This window comes from Euprymna scolopes, chromosome 33 (genome assembly GCF_053919585.1).
Source record: "Euprymna scolopes isolate OS-2025 chromosome 33, ASM5391958v1, whole genome shotgun sequence".
Classification (NCBI taxonomy): domain Eukaryota; kingdom Metazoa; phylum Mollusca; class Cephalopoda; order Sepiida; family Sepiolidae; genus Euprymna; species Euprymna scolopes.
The window spans coordinates 35,285,948-35,297,910 of NC_136514.1; the positions used below are offsets into that span (position 1 = coordinate 35,285,948).

An 11,963-nucleotide genomic window follows, 5' to 3' on the forward strand; every position below is an offset into this window, starting at 1 on the left:
AGGATTGAATTTTCTTATTAATAACTAAGTTAACTAATGGAGATTGCTATCCATTCATAATAAAAATCCTTTTAATGTTTTCAATTTCCACATCAATAAAAGGTGGGGAACAAATAGCAAGTGCCCGATGGGTTAGGTTTCTAATAAGATTAAGTTTCCTGGTTGTGGGTGCAAAGGAATCCCAACTGTACTGACATACAGAAGTTCAAGTGTAACGTGAACCGACGATTACTTACACATCCTTAAAGAAGAAGGCAATTCCTGGGAGGATCGTTTAATGGTGACAAAACTGATATTACACTCTGCACACTTATTAAAAGATAATATAGTCATAGATTTAATCAGCGTTTTTTAATTGAAAATCCTCGCCACAAAACATAGTTTGTTGTTCCTTTTGGTTAAGATCAAATTGGACTAGCTTGGAAGGCGACCACCATCCCACTGACGAACATACATGGCAGGTATTGTTTTTCATACTATCGATATCTACCATAGAGAGAGAGTAAACTTTCAGATCACGAATGCAGAAGTTTAGTTATCAGAACAATACAATTTACAATCCCCGCAGATCCATTCGGGCGGAATAAAAAAAAATAGGTCGCATCACTTTTGGAACGTCCCTCGTATAAATATAACATTACAAATGACCGCAAATTATTTTTTCATATCATATAATTAAGCATACATTGTTTAATGCTGGTATAGTTAGTGATACATTTTCAATAACAAATAAAAGAAGGATTATTTATACATGCTCGCTGGTCTTTTTATTCTCTTTATTATCGTCGTTTCTCTTCGTCGTGTCTCGTCTGTTTAATTAAGATTTTTAAAAAAACGCTTTTCGTACGGGAAAGACACAATAGAGACGTTCGCTGAGTTTTCGTCAAGGTTTTATTGTTGTATATTAGCACACCTGGGTTATTGCCGAATTATCTGAACAATATTATTATTATTATTATTATTATTATTATTATTATTGTTGTTGTTGTTGTTGTTGTTGTTGTTGTGGTGGTGGTGGTGGTGGTGGTGGTGGTGGTGGTGGTGGTGTAAATTGAATTAGATTTGTTTTAAAGAAAAATGCAATTCAAGGAAAAATATGGTTAAATTACCTTTTAGGAATTTAACTTGACTGGATTCTACAAACAATAAAAAGAAGAAATTTTGGATAAATAAAAACAATTATGTATTCAGAAAAAGGGACGTTCGTTAACAATAAAAATAACTAGATACGAGATACAGATGTCGGCTGATAGGATTCTTCGCGGACGTGCAAATAACATAATCACAGAGAATTAATTCAATATATACACGGGCGTAAGTTGGTAAAAAGGCCGTCGAAGAAGTCAGATGATAAACTGGGGAGAAGACACAGTGGAAGCTGGTGAAATCAAGATCCAAAACGTTGTAATATCCACAATTTTGACACGGTGTGTGAATTAATGTTATATGAAATATAATTTTGCGTGGTGTCATCTTTTTAAGAAACAGGTATGTGAATTAATTCTGGTTGTTACTGTCATATTAAATGTTTCTCTGACTCTTAAATGCTTACAGACTCGTTTTTAATATATATACTCCCTTTCCGCTTCGCCAAAGAACATTTGTCTCACTCTTCACTAATGGAACATTGTATCCTCTCGTCGTTTTAAGACACCCTGTGTACAAGTATTTGTTATCCACTCAAAATAACGTGATCGATTCAGTCAAGCTCCGGCTAAACATTGTTCATGGATAATTTGATACCTGGCTATCCAACATTATTTGGAAAGAATGGATTTAGGAGAGAGGTAGACTAATGTAATCGTAAATAGTTATTTACTTCTTAAACTTAACTTTCTTACTTTACGTTCTCGTTCCGTCAGTCATAACTAGGTTTATGACAAGAGAATATTCTTATCATTGTTTTGACTTCCGAGGATGTATCTAACACAGTTAGGCAATTGAGAACGCCATCACTCTGTCTAAAAACATATAAACTGGTATATACTCGAGAGTAAAAATACAGAAAAGAATATTCTCTTGCCATAGACCTAGTCATAACTGAGTAGAAACCTTAAGCAAGTTGCAATTGTGTTCTTACCTGCATTGAACGAAACAAGAGCATGCTAGCACTAGCGGTTAAAATGAAAGGCTTTGTTTGAAATTCTTGTGCTGATTCTCGAGTTAGACAGAACGAATCCTGAGTTCGGCAGGATTCAGCTGAAAAAAGGTCGGAGGTTACATCGGCCAAAACGTTGTGCGAATAACGCTATAAGTATAAAGTTTAGTCGCATTTTATCTTCATCCTAATCGTCGTAAGGGGATAAAAAAAAAGGTTGTGCAAAACAGTTCTGTCTGTAACTTTAAACTTTATCGGGTCTTCTAGTGTTTTTATATTTGCTATCAACTTCAGAGAGACTAAAAACGATTAAAAGGATACGACGACTATCAGACCTGCTCGTCTCACCAGCGCTTGTCTTTTGTTCGTCAAAGACTAAACGCATGCAAACCTGGTTATTTCCATTCCGATAGACACTGATTTTTAGTGTTCAGTTTAAGCGATATAAATAAAAGAAGAGACGCTTGATTAACCTGTATCTTTTTATTGTTGTTGTTGTTTTCGAGTTTTGGGGATTTCACTTCCATTTTTGTTTTAAAGATTTCTAATTTCTTTGAGAAAGCCTTTCGGTCTAGTTAACGATTTGTTCCGCAAAAATGGCTTCCCGTATTTTTATTTAATTTAATTTTATCTTGAGAATCAGCATATCTTGGTGCGAACACGTGGCAAACAAAATGCTGTGAGACTGCCTTCCACGATGATCTGCCGTTGTTCACCGTCGACTTTTTCAGGTCAAGGTCACAGTGTAGTATCTGTTCTGATACTACACTTCACCTTTCCTGTCCTCAGTCAGTGGAAGAAAAATCCTTCATGACTGAGACAATTTTTTTTTGTTCCTATCCAGAGTGCCGCCTTTTGGAGAGCTGGATATTCCCCACATTAAAAACTGACCTTGTGTTTAACTCTGCCCTCGTGGGGAGGCAAGTAAATAGGAAGATGTCAAACTACAGGTTTTAAGGCTTTATTACAACTAAGACTCTTCTGGAGAAAGGCACTGGCTTCCAGAGATTAGAGTATCTAGCCTCAATGAGTGACCGCGCATTGAGGTGCACGAACTTCGTTAATGTTTCACCATGAATTGAGATTTTTTGTGCAACCTATCAGGGATCTCCAAAGATTTTGAACAGGGGGTGGTTAGTCATACTAACTTTTTTCAAATGCACTTGTTATGTTAAACTGTATAAAAGTGTTAACTTTGGTCAATATCGAATTGTTGTTTGTTTAATGGGATTTTTTTTATTATCGATTCGATAATCATCGGAGGCATCCCGATACGAAACTGATAGGAAAACACATAAGGTATATTTCTGTTAAATTTCATAAAAACAGGTCCAGCCGTTTAAACAGGAAAAATCTCTCTCTCGCAAACTCACACACACACACACAAAGTGTTTTTTATATATCAGTATAGATTAGTTTCTAGTATGTTAAATCTCGAAGAGTCGTCTTCGTTTAATTGCCATGGCTAGGTTCGAACTCTCACTGGCATCTGTAAAGCTTGGATTTAACGGATTATGTACGCGTGGATTTTACGGGCGTATGTAAGCATATCACTAATTGTTTTCTCTCAGTCTTTTTTTTTTTAATCATTATTCTCTAAACTTTGTCCTAAAGTGTCAAGGAGACTGTTTGTTTTCGCGTTTTAATTGAAGAGCGGCAGGTGGGTTGGTAGAGGCGAGGTTAGGATTCGGGCTCTATTTGTGGTAAAAGGGAAAATTTTATTTATTTATTTTATTTTTTATTTTTTTAGATTGGAACAATACCATTTATGCACGCTGTCAGATCTTTATTCTAGCGAGTCGACGGTTTTTACCAACGCCTCGGCTTCGGGTTACATGCTGAAAAAGAAAACAACATAAAAGAATTTTTTGTCCAGTTTCTGTCATAAGTGAAAATAAACCAATATGTTTGTGTTTACGTTTGGCGTTATTAAATCAAAGTGTTTGCATCATCCATTGATTCAGTATCGATCTTCCCCTCTCCCACACAAACACGGTTTTCCAGAAGCGAAAGACCTCGCACACCCATATACCTTCCAATATATTGGACTTTCTAACCTTCTGCATCAATATCTTCATCGTACATACACTTTGGACATGTTCATAAATGTGAAAAAAAACAAGAGGTTATTATGTCTATAAGTTCGCTCGCTCGCCATAGTCTAGCGAGTACTGCAGGGCGACAAATGTAAAACCTCGTTCTCTTCATTTATTATGAAACACTTCAGAATAAGATGACAGACTCAGCTAAGTTCACATTTTGCTATTTTTTGCTTTCTTTTCATTCCATATCTTGAGCTTAATAGTGGTGTGCAAGGAATATCTATAAACCTAATTGCTTAGCGATATGAAGAAAATATCATCCGCTATCAAAAGAAACACGTGTAAGACACAATATAACAGAAAATTTAGTCCGCCTACATGCAAAAACAATAATTAAAATAAAATTCATGAGTGGTAATTGGTTATATTTTTGTTTTATATATATATATATATATATATATATATATATATATATATATATATATATCAGTATTCGACGTAGAACAATATTATAAATGAAAATTCGGAATTAAATTATGTAAATTAAAAAGAAATTACAGTAAATTTGTTATTACTTATTTGATGCACGTATGTAAATGCATGTGAAGTGACGTCACTAATGGGAAAAAGGACTATAAAAAGGTAAAGAGAACAATCACGAGAGAGACAGGATAACGTTTGAGATATCGTAGGAGACATGATGAACGTTCTAAATCACGTGGTTATTTTAAGTGTTTTCCTTCATATAGATTTTTAATAAATCGTTCATCTCGTCAAAGGAAATGTTTTTGAAAAAAAAGCATCCTATAATAAATTTGCCGTTATTTTGTTTTTTGTTTTTTTCATTTACGGAATGTAATTCCAAATTTTATTCATATATATATATATATATATATATATATATATATATATATATATATATATATATATATATATAGTTGTTGCATAGATTGGTTTCCTAGATGTAAATCCAATGAAACCAATGTGATTATTAGAGTGTTCAATGGAGGACAGAGCTGGTATATGGGCTGTTTATTGTACCAACATTATTGGTTACATATGTGCTTACATGTTTTATGTTGGGAAAATGAATCCAAACTAAAAAAAATAATATAAAATACTGTTAGAAAGAAACCCACCGATTATATGTAAACCTATGTCGCGGTAACATATGCGGAGTTAGTTTCTAACAATATTTTGTATAGTGTTTTTAGTTTGAATTCATTTTCCCAAACTTAACGTATCCAACAGCGATCTCGCCGTCATTCATCTTTTTTCATATATACCGATAAACACTGCATGTTTTTTAACCGATTAAACATTTTACATTAAATTAAAACACTAAAAACATATCCAGTTTGGTAAAAAAAGTAAATTATTTTGCCTTTAATGACATTTATTTGTTATATATTTGTTTTTTGTCAACTTTTTAGAATTTATGTGCATACTAAAAAAAATATACGTAAAAGAACGCTATTTTCTTCCACTGTCTCTTTGATGATAGTAACGCATGGTTTAATCCTGGGCAATTCCGGGTAGGCGCCTTCAAAATATATTTGTGTTTATTTATGATTTTTATAAACGTTCAATTCTCATTTTTATTCGCTAATTTGATTACAAGCACAAGAAAATGCACTTAAGAAAATAAAGTGTCTGTAAATTGAAAAAAAAAACATAAAAGAAACATTTATTACACTTGCTCTTATAATGTCCCACCATTTTGATTTATGGGAGCTGCCAATATTATATGTAAACATCGAATATAAAGAGTAGAAACTGAGAAAACACGCAAGATAAATTACAATTGTTGCACTCATAATTTTCCATATATATTTTTACAAGATGGGAATGTTCATGAAGCTTATATTATTTTTCTATTACTTACAGAAACGTTAGAACATGTGCTAACATGCTATGTACATCTTTACTTTAAATCTGAGACAATATGAGTTTAGCGACTAATAACAAAAGAATTGTGTTTTTATTAAGTGAAAGTCGGTATGTTAAGTATCAGCACGTATCATGACAATTAAAAGATTTAAGAATTGAAGTAAATAGTATTTGAACTTTTTGAATTTTAAGTCTACATAAAAGTTTATAACGAATAAAGACGGCACATATATGTTACCGTGACATAGGTTTACATATAATCGGTGGGTTTCTAACAGTATTTTGTATTATTTTTTTTAGTTTGGATTCATTTTCCCAACATAAAACATGTATGCACATATGTAACCAATAATGTTTGTATAATAAACAGCCCATATACCAGCTCTGTCCTCCATTGAACACTAATTATCACATTGGTTTCATTGGATTTACATCTAGGAAACCAATCTATGCAACAATTATATATATATATATATATATATATATATATATATATATATATATATATATATATATATATATACTTTCGGGATTAGAACAAGAGTCTAAAGAGTAGAGTATATTTTAATGTATTGGTGCATTCAACAATACAATTAAAATAAAATAAAACAGTGCTCGTTGTAATGTAAATATATAATAAGCTCGATAAGCATATATATTCTACAGCTATTGAATTGTTTGGCTATAGTATGGGCTTAAATCTATTTTACGCTTATATATATATATATATATATATATATATATATATATATATATATATATATATATATATATATATATAGCAGAAAGATTTATGAGAAGGAGTTTACTAATTAAGGAGAAACAAACACCAAAACCAAATATAAATATGGTTATTTATAATTCCAGCCAAATTAATATATATATATATATATATATATATATATATATATATATATATATATATATATATATATATATATAGGCCTGGTTGTTCATGAGAAGGCTAAGGTTGTAATCTAAACCAGTACAACCTGTCCCATGGTCGGGTTATCGGCGACTAAAGTAGCAACCCTAACAAGCTTACTTTATGAGGGGGGAGGGTCTAGACACCCAGGGGGACTAAGGGCGGATGAGCACCAAGTGCTTACAGCCATCTAGCAAACTACTCTAGGTATGGGTTAAATACAATCTCCAACCCGCAAGCCAAGCATTAATAGTATGGCAAAACCCCAGGACTATGACATGCAAGAATAAATAACGACCCTCAGTCCCCAGCAGTTCTCGAGCCACTATTTCCGGCAGCAAGCGGCACAGCAACAAAACAGAGTGTTCTAAAAAATCTCTGGATTTGCACAGGCTGCCATTGTAAATTTAACATTGGCACGTACAGCACATGGTCACTCTGTACGTATGTTAGAGTCATCGAATTAGAGGAAGAATTATAAAAATCAGATTTGCTGTTATGGGAGTGCGTGAAGCCAAACGCAAGGTTGAAGAGTGCCTCATCATTAGTAACAGCGAACACCACTTGTACTATAAGGGTGGAAACACCTCTAGCAATGGGTCGGTGTTGTGGTCAACAAGAATATTTCAGGAACATTACGAACTTCAATGATGCTCAACATCAGGATCAACAACATTAACGTTATCCAGGTTTAGCTTTCAACAACAGGTCATACTGATGAAGAAATAGAGATGGTCTATGAATATGTCGATAAACTTCTTTGTAACATCAAAATCAGTTACACTTTCCGAATGGGGGGCTTCAATGCCAAGGTTTAAATAGGAAATACAATTAAGTCAAGTCCTGGTCCATACGGTTATGGAACAAAGAACCGTAGAGGTGACACCATTGTCAACCTTGCAGAACACCACCAGTTAAAGATCATGAACATGTTATTCAAGAATATAATACAAGCCACAGAAACTGGACAAACTATCTACAGTTATAAAGCAGATGAGAGAAAATTTCAACAGATGAAACGAGGCGGTACAAATGGAGTACATTAAAATATGCAAGACACAGAATGGCACAAGAATGGCACGGAATGGCACAAGAAATTCCAGACTTCAATGAACAACAAATACTACAAGCCCTTGAAGTAAACATTGGAATTATGTTCATCAAAAGAAGGCAGCGTCTTGGTAGAAGAAATATCACCTTCTCAAATAAGAAGATGGCACTCTAATATATGACCTAGACAGCATTGTTTCTAGGTGCGATAAGTCCTATGCGAACCTCTATGCTACCAGACGACCAGGACATATTTGAGCTCTTCATGCACTGAACACATCTGAGGACCATCCTACACCCGCCATCCGATCGGAAGGTATAGCGGTTATTAAGCGACTGATGTTAGGCGACTTTAGAAGTACTACAGAACTGTGGTAAATCTATTGTTGAGATGTTTACAATACTGTTTAATAAGTGCCTCTTCAATGAAAAGGTTCCAGATAGATGACGAAATGCATCAGTTGTCATCATTCATAAGAAAGAAGACACTACGGATATTAAGAATCATTGCCAAATCAGCCTTCTGTCAGTGAAATACAAGGTATTCTCTCAGTTCTTGTTAAAACGTACGCTAGGGACACCAGAGAGCCATCAACCATAAGAATAAGCAGGTTTCAGAGCAGGTTACTTCACCATCGACCATATCCAGGTTGTTAATGAATACAAGATCCCACTGTGCTTTGCTTTTCGACTATAGAGTTTGATTCGCTGTTCACTGCCCTTAAGAACCAAGGGGTTGACTCTACATAGATCACTTTGCTGAAAGACCTGTACAGCGGGGATGCCTCTACTTTAAAGATCCACCGTGGCAACAACATTATCAAGCTGGAGAGAAGAGCAACACAAGGTGACAACATCTCACCAAAACTCTTCACAGCTTGTTTCCAGGATGCGATAATCAGTCGGATTAACTAGGAGGGCAGAGTAGTCAACATCGCTGGCGAATACCTGTCACATCTCATCTTCTCTGATGATATAATACTGATGGCACACTCTCCTCGGGAACTAAATTACATTCTAAATCAACTCTAAGAGTAAACAGGTTGACCTCAGCATGCATCGGGTAGGCCAAGGTGATGTTGAGCAAGCACGCTGTCAAGTCGCCAATAATTTTTGATAGAAAGACCATTGAGGAAGTTTAAAGCTACATCGGTAGTGAAACATGGGCCCTGACGTCTCGCCAAAGTGAAATCTTAGCATTGGCACAAAGGAAGATGGAGAGAATAATGTTGGGCATCATCCTACAAGACAGACAAAATCTGGATCCGCCAAAAAACAATAGTTATTGGCATCAATCCTGTCATCAATACATTCAAACACAGATGGGCAGTGGACGTAGCTAGACACATGACAACAGATGGTCCATTTCCTACAGATGGTCCATTCCAACGGAATCGACACCTCGTGAATATAAGAGGCCAAAAGGAAGACCAAGACGAGGTGGAGGGACGACCTGATAAAAAACACGGGTCCCACATGGCAGTGGATAATTTCGGACTAAAGTCAACGGAAGGATTTCTCATTGAATGATATACCCGTATTGATTGATTGATTGATTGATATGCTATTATATAAAAGGAAATGTGTCTGCGTGTATCCGTGTGTGTGCGTGTGTATCTATTCCTTCTGAACTGGAAAACGACTGAATCGATACTTATGAAATTACATAGGAAGGTACTTTATGGGGCTAGCAGTGTTCTTAGACAGGTTTTGTAACGGAATGTTCTCGGAAAAAAAACTTTCTGTTTAAAGCACATTGGACCATGATACTGGACCTTTTCATTTTAAACTAAAATTCAAGTTATTGTAACCGGACAAGCAGTAGGGTCAAGCATATGAAATCAACAGTACGTTCTGTGATATGACAGAGGCGTGTCTGAAATGAATGTTTATGCTTAGAGCAGAATTGAACAGTGATACTTGACTTTTGCATTTTAAACTTTAATGCAAACCGTTACATATAAAAAATAATATTATAAAATAAATAGTAGGTTCTCTACAGTATATATATATATATATATATATATATATATATATATATATATATATATATATATATATATATATATATATATATATATATATATATATATATATATATATATATATATATATATATATATATATATATATATATATATATATATATATATATATATATATATATATATATATATACACACACACACACACGGCATAATCGCGTTGTAATACCGGTTCTCGTCAGATCACCGAAGTTAAGCAACGTTGAGCCTGGTTAGTCCCAGATGAGTGACCATTTGGGAATTCTAGGCGCTGTATGTGCTCTCCGCTTATCTTGCCATTTGTTTCCAGTCGTCTTGTACACACACCTCACTTGCCACTCGTATTTAACAATGCCAACTAAGATCTGTGGTTGGAGATTGCGCACCTCCTGCCACAAAATTTTACGTGCAGGCACCCCTTCGTGGGTATCAATGGTTTGTTAAAGACTGAAGGAGCCATACACACACACACACACACACACACACACACATATATATATATATATATATATATATATATATATATATATTCATAATATTTAATTTCGGTTCCGATTCAAGTTTATGCATCCAGGTTATATGGATATTTTTTTTATTTTTGAAATCACAACATTGTAATATAGAGAAATCGATAGAAAATTCACTCTATAATAATATATATGAAATCTGCATGAATTATAATAATATATAATATATATAATAATATAATAATATTAGGTCGTCTCCATTTACGGTGAATATCCACAGAATGCTAATATGAATATGAAAGATTCCGCTGTGGAATCGCCATAGTTCTCACTAGTAAACAATTACTCTCTTGTAACTCAGCATACTTGACAGATTCTGCACAAACCCGAGAAACTGACATGCATAATTCTACTTAGAAAAAGGGAAAATATTATTTCTTTATTTGAAAAGTCTGGGAAGGTTCTGTGTAGAATTGAGAAGTTGTCATGACGAAATCAGCGATTATCTGATTATGGAGATTCGTTGTCTGTTTTACATGAGATGAGAGACAAGATTCAATAAGAACGACAGAGAAAATAGGGGTTTCGTCGAAGGAATGCATTGAAAACAGAATCAGCGCAGTCGAATAGACGCTGTTCACAAAAGCCTTGAATTCACAAAGGTCTTGGACTCCACAATATTATGTTTGTAGTAGCTTCAAAAAAAGAAAAACTTACTCGATTTCTGTTTAATTGATGTAGAAGAGAAAATCTATAAATGAACACCGAAGACGTTTATATTCGTAAATTTTCAGGACAGGATATCGTGCCATTTAAAGTGCCAAACACACACACACACACACACACACACACACACACACACACACATATATATATATATATATATTTATATATATATATAATTATTTTTATACCTAATGTCTCTAATATTTTCGCTAGCCAGCTATTCTATGGCTGCTGCTAATTTTCTCACATGTATCCATACGCACTCTCTTACATTCTGTTCCTACTTTTTAATTTCGGGTATTATTTTGAATAGTTGGTTTGTTAAGAAATTCATTCCAGTAAACAATATGATATAAATGCGGGTGTAAATAATTATATATATATATATATATATATATATATATATATATATATATATATATATATATATATATATGTATATATATATATAATTATTTTTATACCTAGAGACACTAGTGCTTAATTATTTCAGAATTATCAGTGCAGGAAGTCACAGACGTGAGATTCGAACCCAGCCACAAAGCAATCTCTGACTCCATTGTGGCAATATATGTTGTAAGTGACACTGCGTTGTCATTCCTCCCATAGCCGGGAGGTGATTTTGTCACTCGCGGAGGGAACAACAATGCAATTCGCCAGGACTCATTCTCTTCTGTCGGCGACTTCATGGGGTAATGACGCACAATTTTGTCTCTCCCTAAAAGTGGGAGTCTCCCTCTT

At 34.2% G+C, this 11,963-nt stretch overlaps 1 pseudogene; it reads left to right on the top strand.

The window, feature by feature from the left end:
- The first annotated feature begins 10,192 nt into the window (after window positions 1-10,192).
- On the top strand, window positions 10,193-10,309 carry LOC145258417 (5S ribosomal RNA; annotated as a pseudogene).
- The last annotated feature ends 1,654 nt before the right edge of the window (window positions 10,310-11,963 follow it).